Source organism: Triticum urartu, chromosome 2A (assembly GCF_056163025.1).
Source record: "Triticum urartu cultivar PI428250 chromosome 2A, HENAU_Tu73, whole genome shotgun sequence".
Classification (NCBI taxonomy): domain Eukaryota; kingdom Viridiplantae; phylum Streptophyta; class Magnoliopsida; order Poales; family Poaceae; genus Triticum; species Triticum urartu.
In genome coordinates, this window is record NC_141874.1 from 50,455,804 (window position 1) to 50,473,099 (window position 17,296).

Genomic DNA, 17,296 nt, shown 5'->3' on the forward strand with positions numbered 1-17,296 from the left:
TCAAGAACGCGCAGAAGCTCAGGGTTCTCGGGAGCGCATGAAGAGCCTGGCTGACAAGTGTGTGCAAGGCTACAACGAGGCTGAGAAGCGCAAGGCCCTTGGGCGTCCGGGCATTGATCCCAGGATGGCTGCTAAGCAAAAGAAGAAACCCATTGTGGCCGAACCCAACGCACCAAGGCAGGAAGAAGATCCCTTTGTCTTCCCAACTAGCATGACTGGCTCGAAGGCAAAGGCCCGGTCAACCGCTTCAGAGCTGAAGAAGATGAGGACTGCTGAGGCTGAAGCCAGGAAGAGGAAACATCCTGAAGCCTCTGCTACTGCCCCCTCCAAGAAGAAGAGGAAGACCAAGAAGGAACGGGCTGCTCCCACAGAGCCCTTGATTGTTGAACCCATCTCCATGGTTCACCCTGACGCTGAACCGCAAGAACGTCAACTGACTGTCCATGAGCCTGCTTTCATAGATGCTCATGAAGCTGAAGACTTTCCAGCAGCTGATCCCATCGCTGCTGAAGACATTGGTCACCATGACCATGTTGAAGATGATGCAGTCCTTCCTCAGCTCGAGCACCAACAGGTATCATCGCCTGTGCTAAAGCACAGCGAACTCATCAGCATTGGTCGTCCTCTGACGCCAATTGCTCAGGATGCTTCATGGGCTGATCGCCCACAAGAGGAAGAAGACTTTGAGGCCTAGCCAACTCCAACTCCACAGGCGTCGCCAGCGTTGCGCAGGCTTCGCAAAGGACCAAGGCCTCTAGTCTATGAGTCTGAAGCTAAAGCTGCTGAAGACATTCCGGCTGCATCAGCCGATGAAGAAGAAGCCCCAAAAGCTGCTACTCCCCTGTCCCACCAAGAAGCTGTTCTCGAGGAGAATGTGACTGTGACCGACCCTCCAGCTTGTCAAGTGGAGGTTGAAAATCTTGAGGCTGCCACCACCAACACCAATGAAGCCACTGACGCTGTCATGGCTGAAGCTAATGTGGAGCCTTCACCAACCCAAGCACCAGAAGTCAGCGGAGCCACTGATCCCACTGCTTCTGTTCCTGCGCCTGCTGCCGGTCCTCAGTTCGACTATCATGTTGAGCACAGGCCTCAGGTACAGAAGCCAATCCCAAGATTGCCCAGGTTTCCAGGTCCTGCATCAGCACCTGGATCCTTCAATGTTAATGGCTTCAGAGTAGACAACACATTCTTCAATAGCTCCAGGAACCCCTACTCAAGGGAAAGAATATCATCTGATCGGTTCTGGAGCTATCCGCAGCGAAGCTATTACTCCTGCATTCTATACAATCAAGGTCGCATCTTCCCACACAAGCGTCTTGACATTGAAGCAATAGCTGGTCTGCCCTGTCTGGAAGAAGCTCTGGATTGCTTCAAAGAGGTTGGATTGCTGCCGTTCGTCACCGATCAAGAGCATTGGAATCAAGAGTTGTTGCTCCAATTCTATGCCACACTTCACATCCGCGGGTACAACAGAGATCCGAAGACTTGGGTCCTGGAGTGGATGACAGGAAACGTTCATCACGAAGCCAAGGCCTTTGACATCATTGAGCTCACTGGTCTACCCACTCCTGGCGATCTCTACAAATCTGGCTGTCAACTTCACAGTGAAGCTGTGGAGAGCATCTTTCAGAAGCTTGAACCTAACATGAGTTAGATGCTCAGTATGATGAAGCCATTGCCCCAAGATGCTGCATATCCCAAAGAGTTCTTTGTTGAAGACCTAGAGTATCTACCAAGGACTATTTATCACATCATAAGGCGAACTCTCTGGCCCATCAAAGGACACTCTCCACATGCCAAGCTGGAAGGTGCAATGAAGACTTTGGTCTTCTATATTCTTCATGGCAAATGCTTCAATGCACAGGACTTCTTCATTCGCCAACTTGCTGCATCAGGCTCTGATCTTTTTGGCTTGAAGTTCTACGCCCCATGGGTAATGCGGCTGATCAAACTTCACTCCGCTATCTCATATCAGCCATCTACTCGCAATCATCGGATCTTTCTGCCTGCTGTGGATATGTCTAATGAAGACATCTATCCTGAGCCTGCCAAGGAACCTCTAAGTCTTTAGAATGCGGAGCATCAAAGTTTTTCTCAAAACATTGAAGGAGTTGAAGCAGTCACTCGTGTGTATCCTTTGGCTGGAACTACACGTGCACCACATCCTGCCCTTACTGAAGCCACCGACAACACAACTGCCCAACGACCCAAGAAGCGCACTCGTGTTCTTAATGACCGAGAGCTTCTGGTGGCTCTTCATCAGAAACAGGATAGGCATCATGACTGGCTGAAGCGTCAAATGCAAAGCCTCTTGGTGGATGTCAACCGCATTCGCAATCTTGCCACCAAGAATGCTTTTGTTGCCCATGAAACCTCTCGACGCACATGGAAGGGGCTGACGCTGATGTGCTCTGAAGATGATCTTCAAGAGGATGGCTTCTCTGAACGCTTCAAGTTTGACTCCACACCTCCTCAAAGGGCAGTGCTGCGACGCACTCCATCTCTTGAAGACTCTGAGTTCTCTTCCTCTGCTGCAACTGTGAATGCCAGAGTGATCGAGGATGAAGACGATGCCACTTCACTGCCACCTCCTTCAGCACGCTTCGACACTGCTCCAAGTTCTTCTGCACCGCCGAACACCACCGACGACCCTGCTGCTTCACCTACTCTTCATGGGAACGAGTAGATGCTCTATGTCTTCAAACCTTTTTGGTCTTTACTGACAAAAGGGGGAGAAGCATATGAGTTTGATAGTCTTCAAGCGGGTCCATATGGGCGGGTGCTTTATATTTTGCTTCGTGTTTACAACTCTCGTTTTGATACATTTGGTTCTTTGAGTTGTAACACTTAAACTCAATGGTCGTCTGCTGCTTATTTGCCACTTTATGATGCGATGATAAATTCCGCATGTGCGATGATAAATTCCGCACTTAGATCATTTTGCAGACGTCCATTTTCCATTATGCATGTCATTATCTTCACATATCTTCACATGCATAATGAATTTTCATCATAAGTTGAAGAGGAGCTCCACAAGTACAACCTGCCATGTGCATTTGCATTCCAAAAGCAAATTACTTATATGCACATCTTCAGGGGGAGCCCTTGCAACTTATGAAGACAATTCCTTATCCTTTACAATTTCACATATTATATTCCCCGTTGAAAACTTCAACTAGTTTGTCATCAATCACCAAAAAGGGGGAGATTGTAAGTGCATCTAGTGCCACCCCTAGTTGGTTTTGGAGTATTGACGACAAACCTAGTTGAGGGACTAATGTGTTTGTGAGAATTGCAGGATAACACAGGTAGAAGTCCCTCATTGATTCGGTTTTCCTACCAGAGATGACCCCTAAAAATGTATGAAGACATTGATGTCAAAGGTGGTATGTGAAGATACTCACATTGAAGACTATGACAAGAGAAGACATCGCATGAAGCCTATGGAGCTCGAAGACTTAGATCTTTTGTAGTTCTGTTTCTTCTTTGTTGAGTCATAGGAACCACCGTGCTGTTAAGTGGGGTCCAAGTGAACCAGTCAGAATGACTGAAGTGATGCTTAACCAAAACCTATGTCTTCGAATAAGACTATGAGAGCAAAACTTGTCCAGAGTCGGACAAGTCAGCTTTGCTTGTAGCCCAAGTAAAGCTGCCGTGTGTGTATGAAATCTGACCGTTGGAACACGTGTCAGTTCCTTAGTGACCCAGGGTCATTTCAGACAAATCAGGTCGGGTTGCCTAGTGGCTATAAATAGCCCACCGCCTACAACCATAAACGGTTGGCTGCTCAGAGTTAGAGTACGGCTTTTGTCGTTTGAGAGCAACCCACCTCGAAGCCTTTGAGAGAGAATTCCTTGCGAGGATAAAGCCCTAACCACCCAGAGCCAAAGAGTGTTAGGCATCACTTAAGTCTTCTTGTCTGTGTGATCTGAAGACTTATTACACTTGAGGACTGTGAATCCTCCAGCCGGTTAGGCGTCGCGTTCTGAGCATCCAAGAGACATTGTGGATTGCCGGTGAATGAAGTTTGTGAAGGTTTGGGAGTCTACCTTGAAGACTTACCTGAGTGATTGGGCGAGGTCTGTGTGACCTTAGCTCAAGGGGAATACGGTGAGGACTGGGTGTCCTGAGCTACGTGTTCAGGACTGGGTGTCCGGGACTGTGTGTCCTCAGGTTTAAATACCTATCCGCCCTAACCAGACGTATAGTTGTCACAGCAACTGGAATTGGTCCAACAAATCATTGTCTTCAACGAGTCACTAGTTTCATCCTTCCCTTCCCTTTACTTACTGTTGGTCCTTGTGAAGTCATTGTATGATTGCACTATCTTTTGTCTTCACTGAGTGACTGCGTGTTCTGTTTGGCTTCATAATATCTTCCTACCTGATCCTTACTACATTGCTGCTATTAGTCATTGTGCTTTCACTCCATTGAATACTTGACTCTGGTTTGCTTAGTGTAGTCTACCTTCCGCTGCATGGTAATAGGTTTATTTCTATCGTTTGTCTTCATAACTTCCACGTTTTGAAGACTTTCATAAAAATCGCCTATTCACCCCCCTCTAGTCGATATAACGCACTTTCACAATGCTCAAAATAGATCTACCAGGAAGCAATCTACTTCTATTCTTCTTCGCAATTTTTATGTAGGTGCTATTACTTGGCACAGATATGTCCTTGATACCATTACCGGAGGGAACTTCTTGGGTAGCCACACTTTTGATTCTTATAATGCTATGATAGATTTGTTTGGCTCACCCCCTCTTTTGGTTAATGGAACTATGTTAACTTTGGAGCATGTAATGCAAAAACTTGAAATTATTAAAAAAAGTTGCTACCGTAGAGTTAATTGAAAATTTCGATAAAAAGATCCACAACCAAATTACTCAATATGGATCTAAAGTAGGAGTCACTTTGAAAAATATTAAGGATAATGAACCCATAGTTAATGAAAGAATAAATCATGATTCCACTAGAATCGATAAGCTTGAGGGTATCATTACCAACTTGGGAACCGCCTTTTCTTCCGTAAAGAATACCCCAAGTCCTCTAACTAAAATTGCCAAGCTTATGTATGTTCCTAAAAATAAGGGTGAATCCTTTAGCAAAGAAACTGCGGATCTCAAATCTATAAGTATTCATCCTAATCTTTTTACTATCATTAAGGAACCATTTGCTACTAATGATGTTTTTAGATTTTGTGCCTAGAAGTTTGATTATTGATAAAAGGAAAGAAACTCCTAAAGGTGATAGATGTCTCATTAAAGAATTACCAACTAAAGATACCTAGATCTATCTTCGCTTTTATGCCTAGCTAGGGGCGTTAAACGATAGCGCTTGTTGGGAGGAAACCCAATTTTATTTTTATTCCTTAATTTTTGCTCCTGTTTACTAATAAATAATTTATCTATCCTCTGTTTTGGTTGTGTTTTTGTGTGTTTAATTAGTGTTTGTGCCAAGTAGGACCGTTGGGAAGACTTGGGGAAAGTCTTTTTAATCTTGCTGTAAAAAACAGAAACTTTAGCGCTCAAGAGAACTGCTGCCATTTTTATTTGGAAAGTGATATTTAGTTAATTATTTTTTAAGATGACTAATAGATAAATTCCTCACGTCCAGCAATTTATTTTAGAATTTTTGGGGTTCCAGATCTTGCGTTAGCTACAGATTACTACAGACAGTTCTGTTTTTGACAGATTCTGTTTTTTGTGTATTGTTGCTTATTTTGATGAATCTATGGCTAGTAAAATAGTTTACAAACCATAGAGAAGTTGGAATACAGTAGGTTTAACACCAATATAAATAAATAATGAGTTCATTACAGTACCTTGAAGTGGTGTTTTGTTTTGTTTCGCTAACGGAGCTCACGAGATTTTCTACTTTAAGTTTTGTGTTGTGAAGTTTTCAAGTTTTGGGTAAAGATTTGATGGATTATGGAACAAGGAGTGGCAAGAGCCTAAGCTTGGGGATGCCCATGGCACCCCCTAGATAATCTAAGGACACCTAAAAGCCAAAGCTTGGGGATGCCCCGGAAGGCATCCCCTTTTTCGTCTACTTCTATCGGTAACTTTACTTGGAGCTATATTTTTATTTACCACATGATATGTGTTTTGCTTGGAGCGTCTTGTATTATTTGAGTCTTTATTTGTTAGTTTTCCACAATCATCCTTGCTGCACACACCTTTTTTAGAGAGACACTCATGATTCAGAAATTGTTAGAATACTCTATGTGCTTCACTTATATCTTTTGTGTTATATAGTTTTTGCTCTAGTGCTTCACTTATATCTTTTAGAGCACGTTGGTAGACTTGTTTTATAGAAACCATTGTTCTCTCATGCTTCACTTAGATTATTTTGAGAGTCCTACAAAACAACATGGTAATGTGCTTTAATTATGTTAGGCATTCAAGATTAATAATAAAATTTTCTTATGAGTGTGTTGAATACTATGAGAAGTTTGAAACTTGATAATTGTTTTGAGATATGGAGATGGTGATATTAGAGTCGTGCTAGTTGAGTACTTGTGAATTTGAGAAATACTTGTTTTGAAGTTTGTGATTCCCGTAGCATGCACGTATGGTGAATCGTTATGTTAAGAAGTTGGAGCACGATGTATTTATTGATTGTCCTCCTTATGAGTGGCGGTCGGGGACGAGCGATGGTCTTTTCCTACCAATCTATCCCCCTAGGACCATGCGCGTAGTACTTTGCTTCGATAACTAATAGATTTTTGCAATACGTATGTGAGTTCTTTATGAATAATGTTGAGTCCATGGATTATACGCACTCTCACCCTTTCACCATTGCTAGCCTCTCTAAATACCGCGCACCTTTAGCCGGTATCATAAACCCACCATATACCTTCCTCAAAACAGCCACCATACCTACCTATCATGGCATTTCCATAGCCATTCTGAGATATATTGCCATGCAACTTTCCACCGTTCTGTTTACTATGACACGCTCCATCATTGTCATATTGCTTTGCATGATCATGTAGTTGACATATTATTTGTGGCAAAGCCACCGTTCATAATTCTTTCATATATGTCACTCATGCATCATTGCTATCCCGGTACACCGCCGGAGGCATTCATATAGAGTCATACTTTGTTCTAGTATCGAGTTGTAATCATTGAGTGTAAATAAATAGAAGTGTGATGATCATCATTCATAGAGTATTGCCCCCCCCCCCCCAAAAAAAAAAGAGAAAGGCCAAATAAATAAATAAATAAGGCCCAAAAAAGAATAAAAAGGGGCAATACTACTATCCTTTTTTCCACACTTGTGCTTCAAAGTAGCACCATGATCTTCATGATAGAGAGTCTCTTATGCTATCACTTTCATATACTAGTGGGAATTTTTCATTATAGAACTTGGATTGTATATTCCAACGACGAGCTTCCTCAAAATGCCCTAGGTCTTCGCGAGCAAGCAAGTTGGATGCACACCCACTTAGTTTCTTTTTGTTGAGCTTTCATATACTTATATCTCTAGTGCATCCGTTGCATGGCAATCCCTACTCACTCACATTGATATCTATTGATGGGCATCTCCATAGCCCGTTGATACACCTACTTGATGTGAGACTATCTTCTCCCTTTTTGTCTTCTCCACAACCACCATTCTATTCCACCTATAGTGCTATGTCCATGGCTCATGCTCATGTATTGCGTGAAGATTGAAAAAGTTTGAGAACACCAAAAATATGAAACAATTGATTGGCGTGTTATCGGGGTTGTGCATGATTTGAATACTTTGTGTGGTGAAGATGGAGCATAGCCAGACTATATGATTTTGTAGGGATAACTTTCTTTGGCCATGTTATTTTGCAGAGACATAATTGCTTAGTTAGTATGCTTGAAGTATTATTATTTCTATGTCAATATTAAACTTTTGTCTTGAATCTTTCGGATCTGAATATTAATACCACAATTAAGAGAATTACATTGAAAATTATGCCAAGTAGCATTCCACATCAAAAATTCTGTTTTTTTCATTTACCTACTCGAGGACGAGCAGGAATTAAGCTTGGCGATGCTTGGTACGTCTCCAACGTATCTATAATTATTTATTGTTCCATGCTATATTATATCCTGTTTTGGACATTATTGGGCTTTATTATACACTTTCATATTATTTTTGGGACTAACCTATTAACCGGAGGCCCATCCCAGAATTAATGTTTTGTTGCCTATTTTAGGGTTTCGCGGAAAAAGAATATCAAACGGAGTCCAAATGGAAAGGAACCTCCGGGAACGTGATTTTCGGAATGAACATGATCCAGAGGACTTGGACCCTACTGAGGGAGTCCTGGATTAGGGGGTCCTCGGACAGCTGGACTATATACTTTGGCCGGACTGTTGGACTATGAAGATACAAGATTGAAGACTTCCTCCCGTGTCCGGGTGGGACTCTCCTTTGCGTGGAAGGCAAGCTTGGCAATTTGAATATGTAGATCTCCTCCCTTGTAACCGACTCTGTGTAACCCTAGCCCCCTCCGGTGTCTATATAAACCGGAGGGTTTAGTCCATAGGACAACAACAATCATAATCATAGGCTAGCTTATAGGGTTTAGCCTCTACGATCTCGTGGTAGATCAACTCTTGTAATACTCATATCATCAAGATCAATCAACCAGGACGTAGAGTATTACCTCCATCGAGAGGGCCCAAACCTGGGTAAACATTGTGTCCCCCGTCTCCTGTTACCATCTGCCTTAGACGCACAGTACGGGACCCGCTACCCGAGATCCGCCGGTTTTGACAGCGACATTGGTGCTTTCATTGAGAGTTCCACTGTGTCGTCACCATAAGGCTTGATGGCTTCTTCGATCATCGGCAACGATGCGATCCAAGGTGAGGTTTTTCTCCCCGGACAGATCTTCATATTCGGCGGCTTCATACTGCGGGCCAAGTCTCTTGGCCATCTGGAGCAGATCGAGAGCTACGCCCCTGGCCGTTAGGTCAGGTTTGGAAACTTAAACTATACTGCCGACATCCGCGGAGACTTGATCTTCGACGGATTCGAGCCCATGTCAGGTGCGCCGCACAGTCACGACGAGCATGACTTAGCTCTGCCGCCCGAAGGTGTTCGGGAGATTACACATGTGGCTACTCCGGCCCTCAATATGGAGCAGATCATGCCGTCCGAGGACGGGTGGATGGACCCCGCCACGGAGGACGCACACCCAGTGGTGATAGAGCCGAATACTAACTTCACCTCCTATGAGACCTGTGTTGCCGGACCCTTGGATTCGTCCCCAGCCACGTGCTCCAAGCCGCCTGCGTCCGTGCCTATCGAATCTGATTGGGCACCGATCATGGAGTTCACCTCCGCGGATATCTTTCAGCACTCGCCCTTGGGCGACATGATAAATTCATTGAGGTATCTCTCCTTGTCAGGAGACCCTTGGCCGAACTATGTCCGGCTTGAGTGGGAAGCGGGCGACGAAGAAATTCATTCCCCAGCCACCACACACTTGATAGCCACTGTCGACGACTTAACCGGCATGCTTGATTTCGGCTCCGAAGACATCGACAGTATGGATGACGATGCAGGAGAAGAACAGGAACCACCGCCCACAGGGCACTGGACAGCCACCTCATCATATGATATATACATGGTGGACACCCCCAAAGAAGGCGATGGCAATAAGGCAACGGAGGATAATCCCCTCGAGAAGCAATCTAAGAACCGGCGTCATCGGCGTCGCTCTAAGTCCCGCCATAGCAAAAGCAGTGATACCGGCACAAGAGAAAATAACGCTGCAGATAGTGCCGAAGACAATCCCCTCCAGCCAGGCTTCGAGCGGGAGGATGGGAAAGCTAGCCCTAAGGAACAGGCGGCAGACGGAGAATCAGAGGATGATAATTACATGCCTCTCTCCGATGACGAGGTGAGCCTCGGCGACGAAGAATTTATCGTGCCTGAGGATCCCGTCGAGCAGGAGCGCTTCAAGCGGCGGCTTATAGCCACAACAAAAAGCCTGAAGAAAAAGCAACAGCAGCTTCAAGCTGATCAAGATCTGCTAGCAGATAGATGGACCGAAGTACTGGCAGCCGAGGAATACGAACTCGAGCGCCCAACCAAAAGTTACCCAAAGCGCAAGTTGCTACCCCAACTTGAGGAGGAAGCATTAAAGCCTACACTACCAACGTATGATGCGGCTGACCGGCCACCCCGTGGCCGAGACAAAGCGGCGTATTAGCCCGAAGTCCATCCCACACCCCGTCGCCAGTCAAACAAAAACACCAAGGCCCGGGGCAACACGCAGGACCTGCGAGACGTATTGGAAAATAAAGCAGGACATAAAAGATCGATCTACGGATCACGGGGGCGCGCCCCAACGAATGACGATGACCGTCACGCCGGATATACTAAAACCAAATCCGGCCGGGCCGAATATAGCAGACAAGACTTGTATGAACTGCGTCATGATATAGCCCGGCATAGAGCCACCGCACACCCCCTATGCTTCACTGATGAAGTAATGGATCACGAATTCCCAGAAGGTTTTAAACCCGTGAATATTGAATCATACGATGGCACAACAAACCCCGCGGTATGGATTCAAGATTTCCTCCTCCACATCCACATGGCCTGCGGTGACAATCTACATGCCATCAAGTACCTCCCATTAAAACTCAAAGGGCCTGCTCAGCACTGGCTGAATAGCCTGCCGGCAAACTCCATTGGCATTTGGGATAACTTGGAAGACGCATTCCTTGATAACTTCCAGGGCACTTATGTGTGACCACCGGATGACGATGACTTGAGTCACATAACCCAATAGCCAGGGGAATCAGCCAGAAAATTCTAGACTCGGTTCCTAACTAAAAAGAACCAAATCGTCGACTGTTCGGATGCCGAGGCCTTAGCGGCATTTAAGCATAACATCCGTGACGAGTGGCTCGCCCGACACCTCGGCCAAGAAAAGCCAAAGTCCATGGCAGCCCTCACAACACTCATGACCCGCTTTTGTGCGGGCGAGGATAGCTGGCTAGCTCGCAGCAACAACACTTCAAGAAACCCTGGCAATTCAGATGCCAAAGATAGCAACGGCAGGCCACGTCGCAACAGACACAAGCGCCGCAAAACGGCGAACGCCGAAGACACGACAGTCAATGCCGGATTCAGTGGCTCTAAATCCGGTCAGCGGAAAAAGCCGTTCAAAAGAAGCAATCCGGGCCCGTCCAGCTTGGACCGCATACTCGATCATTCGTGTCAAATTCACGGCACCCCCGATAAACCAGCCAACCACACCAACAGAGAATGTTGGGTGTTCAAACAGGCCGGCAAGTTAAATGACGAAAACAAGGAAAAGGGGGTGCATAGTGACGACGATGAGGAGCCGCGGGCACCGAACATAGGAGGACAGAAGAAATTCCCTCCCCAAGTGAAAACGGTAAACATGATATACGCAAACCATATTCCCAAGCGGGAACGGAAGCGTGCACTGAGGGACGTCTATGGGATGGAGCCAGTCGCCCCAAAGTTCAACCCATGGTCTTCTTGTCCGATCACCTTCGATCACAGGGACCACCCCACCAGTATCTGTCATGGCGGTTCTGCCGCATTGGTCCTTGACCCCATCATTGACGGATTTCATCTCACTCAAGTCCTTATGGACGGCGGAAGCAGCATGAACCTACTCTATCAGGATACAGTGTGTAAAATGGGCATAGACCCCTAGAGGATCAAACCCACCAAAACCACCTTTAAAGGTGTCATCCCAGGTGTAGAGGCCTGTTGCACGGGCTTAATAAAACCGGAAGTAGTCTTCGGATCTCCGGACAACTTCTGAAGCGAGGAGTTAATCTTTGACATCGTCCCCTTCTGCAGTGGCTATCATGCACTGCTCGGACGAACCGCATTTTCCAGATTCAATGCAGTACCGCATTATGCATACCTCAAGCTCAAAATGCCAGGACCTCGCGGGGTTATAACAGTTAATGGAAACACAGAATGCTCGCTCCGCACGGAGGAGCACACTGCGGCCCTCACGGCAGAAGCGTAAAGCAGCCTTATGAGGCAAACCGCCAATTCGGCCAAAAAGACCCCGGACACCTTCAAGCGAATCCGAGTACCCTGCAAGAGGATCGCCAGGCACGTTTAGAGCTCGCCTAGCAATTCGGCCTCCGTCCTAGTCCCAGTCAAGCGGCGAAATTTGCGCCGCGCGTACATAATTACGCACTCAAGATACCATGGGCATAGGAGGAGGCACGGCTATGGCATGGCCCACAATGTGGCTCAATCGCTTCAGGACCCGTATACCTTTAACATTTTCTTCCTTTCAGGCACCTATTCTCTGAAGGGCCTCTCCGATCGTCTGATTATCGGACCCGTCACAGGAAAGAAACACCAAGGAAGCAAGAAGCTTTGACGTACAAGGGAATCCTCAGGTGGTCTCTGATAACGATCGATATACCTGTTTTGCATACCCACACGCAGCTTGAACTTGGATAGGACATGTCAAATAGTCCTACTTTTTACTTATTGCACTACATGTATGCATACGCTTTGACGTATCATTTAAATAACAATATCATTCCTTTATCTTTTTTTCTTTTCCTGTCTGCCTACTTACGACAAGTCGCACCCGTACATTCTGGTATGACTAGTGCGCTAGGGGCTGCAGTTTACCCCATAACACGGCATGAAAAGTCCAAACACTTTTGACAGTGTGGCACCCCGAACTTATAGCATTATATGCATCAGCTCCGAATCATGTCTTGGGTCAATAGTTGGGTTTGCCTGGCTCCCATGTTTTGGTACCTTACATTCCGCTATATCGGCTAAGGTAGCACTGGGAGAACTACTGCGATTGTGTCCCGGTTCATCCGGATGAGCACCTCAGTAGAGAAAGCCGAAAACTGACTGTCATGATGCGGCGAGAGTTGGTCGCTGTTCGAGAGGTCTCAAATCCTTAAAGATTTTTTCCGCTTCGGGCGAGGAGTCGGCCTTGTCTGATTTAGGCGTACATAGAGCCCCATGTTCGGCCTTCCGAATGCTAGGGGCTTCGCCAAAATTTAAAATTGTAGACTTCTATGGCTAAGTGAGAGTGATAAAGCCTTATAGTCCGATTGCCTGGTTCGTTGTGCTGAACACCTCCTTCGAAGGACCCAAAACTGGGATAAAGAGTGATCAAGTTTATCCCGAACACCTCAGTACTAGTTACATGGGGGCAGAAACCAACGACTGGCCAACTCTCAAATTTTATAAACGGCCGCACAGAAGGTAATATTTTAAATTAACAAGTGTTACATAGCGCACATGAACTCGTTAAATATTACAGGATCAAAGAGTACATTCATTCAAATATTACATCCTTGGCACATTCATCTGCCACAAGGCGAGCACCCTTCAGGACACTGTCATAATACTTTTCGGGGTGGCGATGCTCCTTGCCCTTCGGTGGCCCCTCCTTCACCAGCTTTTCGGCGTCCATCTTCGCCCAGTGCACTTTCGCCCAGGCAAAAGCCCTGCGCGCACCCTCAATGCAGGCGTACCGCTTTATGACTTCAAGCCGGGGGCAGGTGTTTACAAGCCGCCTTACCAGGCCGAAATAGTTGCTGGGCAGGGGCTTGCCAGGCCACATCCGGACTATGAGGCCCTTCATGGCCAGTTCGGCCGCCTTGTGAAGTTCAACTAGCTGCTTCAACTGGTCGCTCAAGGGCATCGGATGTTCGGTCCCAGTATACTGAGACCAGAACAACTTCTCCGTTGACCTCCCTTCCTCAGCCCGGTAGAACTCCGCGGCATCTGACACACTGCGGGGTAGATCTACGAACGCTCCTGGAGAGCTCCGAATTCGGGTAAGTAAAAGGAAATTTTCCTTCACATGCTTGCTTTGCATAAAGAATGCCTTACCTGCCGCTATCTTCCTGACCGCCTCAATTTCGTGGAGGGCCTTTTGGGCTTCGGCCTTGGCATTTCGTGCGTTCTCAAGGGCCTTTGCAAGCTCGGACCCTTGAGTCTTAGAGTCACGCTCGAAGGACTCGTACTTCTTGACAAACTCCTGGAGCTCTTGCTGAACCTCGTCGACTTAGGCCTCTTGCTTCTCGCGCTCGGCATGCTCCTTGGCCGCTTTGTCTTCGGCCTCGGACAGCGCCTTCTTTAGGGTCGCCACCTAGGTCGTGGCCCCTAGCAAGATTCATGACGATCCTGTGATCTAATAACCAGTTTCCTTTGTCTTTATCAATAAACAGACGAGGTATCACTTACCTTTGTTCTCTTCGAGATGCCTCTTGGTAAGGCCGAGCTCTTCCTCGGACCGCTCAAGGTCCCGCTTCAGTGCGGAGACCTCCGCCGTGTGAGCGGCATCGGCCAGCAGTGAAGCTTGCTTATTCACATAGACATATTCTGATTAGACTCCTGTGATTATTATTTGATCCTTTGTTCAGCTTTTCTTCCGAACAACAAACAGAGCATCAGGGGCTACTGTCTATGCTATAACATTTTCTCACAATTTGATTACTTACCTCAAAGCCAGTTAGGAGTCTGGCACAGGCTTCAGTTAGTCCGCTTTTAGCGGACTGAATCTTCTTGACCACCGCACTCATGATAGTGTGATGCTCTTCGTCAATGGAAGCACCGTGAAGCGCTTCCAGAAAATTGTCCGATGACCCTGGATGGACAGAGGCCATCGGCACAGACTTGCTGCCCCCGACATTAGAGCCCATGGGAGTCTTGCCCCTCGTGCGCCCAGCGTCCGGAATGTCGCCTTGGGGCGCTTCTGGAACTGTCTCCCCTTGGTTCGGTACCCTTTGAGACAGCACCTCGACGTCGTCCGTAGGGCGGGGGGGGGGGGGGAGGAGGCGGTCGAGAGTGAATCGATGTTCATCTCCGAGGGGCCCAAAGACTCATCCGAAGAGGATACGTCGATACGAGCTTTGGAGGGGCTGCATGATCATGTTCGGCATGATAAGAAGTAATACAATAAAACATACCAAGAACTATTACGGCATCCGGATACTTATGACTTCGCCAGGGGCTTGTCCCTGGGTAACCACTCCTCGTCGCTAAAAGTGGCCGCCGTGGAGCAGTCCGGAAGGAGAGTCCTTCCCTTCTTGGACCCTTCGGCTTCCCCTGACGGGGCGGCCTTCCTTTTTTTGTATCCCCCGACTGGGGGGGGGGGGAACTTTCCTCTTCCTCCTCCTTGTTTTTGTGGGAGGAGGGCGCCTTGGTGTTATCAGACGATGATTCCGATACAACCTTGCGCCGGAGACCTTTCCCGGTCCCCGCGGCCTTCTTCTTGGCCTTCTTCTCCGGCGCCTCATAGGGCACCGGAACCAGCATCTCCATTAAGACAACACTTGTTGGATCCTCGGGTAGTGGGGCCGGAGAATCAATCTGCTCCGCCGACGTGACCCATTCCTGTTAAATGGTGTGGAGGCTTAGATCCACCACATGATTATACTGAGAAAGAAACATCTTATGAGATATAAGGAGCTTACCGGATTGGCAGGGCGCTTTGCGCTGAGTCCGCGGTCCTCGGTAAGGGAAGGAGGTACCTCGGTGTACTTGAACAGCACCCTCCAGATGTCCTGGTGTGTTGTGTCGAAGAGCTCTCACAGCGTCTGGTGCTTAGCCGGGTCGAACTCCCACATATTGAATGCCCGTCTTTGACACAGGAGGATCCGGCGGAAGAGCATGACCTGGACCACGTTGACAAGCTTGATTTTCTTGCTTATCATGTTTTTAACACAGTTCTGGAGTCCGGTTAGCTCCACCGATGAACCCCAGGACAGGCCCTTCTCTCTCCAGGAGGTGAGCCGCGTGGGGATGCCGGATCGAAATTCGGGGGCCGCCACCCAGTTGGTGTCGCGCGGTTCGGTGATGTAGAACCACCCCGATTGCCACCCCTTTACTGTCTCCACATAGGATCCTTCGAGCCAGGTGACGTTGGGAATTTTGCCCACCATGGCGCCTCCACACTCCGCTTGTTGTCCGACCACCACCTTCGGTTTAACGTTGAAGGTTTTTAGCCACAGGCCGAAGTGGGGCTTGATGCGAAGGAAGGCCTCGCACACGACGATAAACGCCGAGATGTTGAGGATGAAATTTGGGGCCAGATCGTGGAAGTCCAGCCCGTAGTAGAACATGAGCCCGCGAACAAATGGGTGGAGGGGAAATCCCAGCCCATGGACGAAATGGGTAAGGAATACAACCCTTTCGTAGGGTTCGGGGGTGGGGACGATCTACCCCTTGTCTCGGGGCCAGTGCGCGATGTCTGCGGCCAGGTATCCGGCTTCTCGGAGCTTCGTAATGTTCTCCTCCGTAACGGAGGAGACCATCCACTTGCCTCCCGCTCCGGACATGTTTGGAGTGGTTTTACGGAGAAAATGCAAACTTGGGCGCTGGAGCTCGAGTGCGCAAGAATGGATGGGCAGGGAAGAAGAAGGCGTGGATGAAAAGGGGGAGTCCTTGTCCCTTTATATGGGCGGAAGAAGCTATGCGCCTCCCCACCTGCCTGGTAAACTCGCTTATTCCCCAAACGCCGTAATTGATGGCGTGGTTGGGTTACCCACACCTGTATTGATGAGAATCCCGTGATAAGGGGACACGATCTCTGCTTCGACAAGACATGCTAAGAAAACTGCCTCGCAATACGTGTAGTAGCTGGTTGAGAAAAACGGTTCGAATAATGACCGGGCCATGGCATGATGTCATGTTATGAAAAGTTGTCAGCAGATTAGATTTGTGGAAATATTATACTCTCTACGGTGGTATGTGGAATTTTTTTTTGCAGAGCCGGACACAATCCTTGTGTTCAAAATCTTCTATGGAGTATTCGGAGAAGGAACCCGCCTTGCAATGCCGAAGACAATCTGCGTGCCGGACTCATCGTCATTGAAGCCTGGTTCAGGGGCTACTGAGGGAGTCCTGGATTAGGGGGTCCTCGGACAGCCGGACTATATACTTTGGACGGACTGTTGGACTATGAAGATACAAGATTGAAGACTTCGTCCCATGTCCGGGTGAGACTCTCCTTTGCGTGGAAGGCAAGCTTGGCAATTCGGATATGTAGATCTCCTCCCTTGTAATCGACTCTGTGTAACCCTAGCCCCCTCTGGTGTCTATATAAACCGGAGGGTTTAGTCCGTAGGACAACAACAATCATAATCATAGGCTAGCTTCTAGGGTTTAGCCTCTACGATCTCGTGGTAGATCAACTATTGTAATACTCATATCATCAAGATCAATCAAGCAGGACGTAGGGTATTACCTCCATCGAGAGGGCCCGAACCTGGGTAAACATTATGCCCCCCGTCTCCTGTTACCATCCGCCTTAG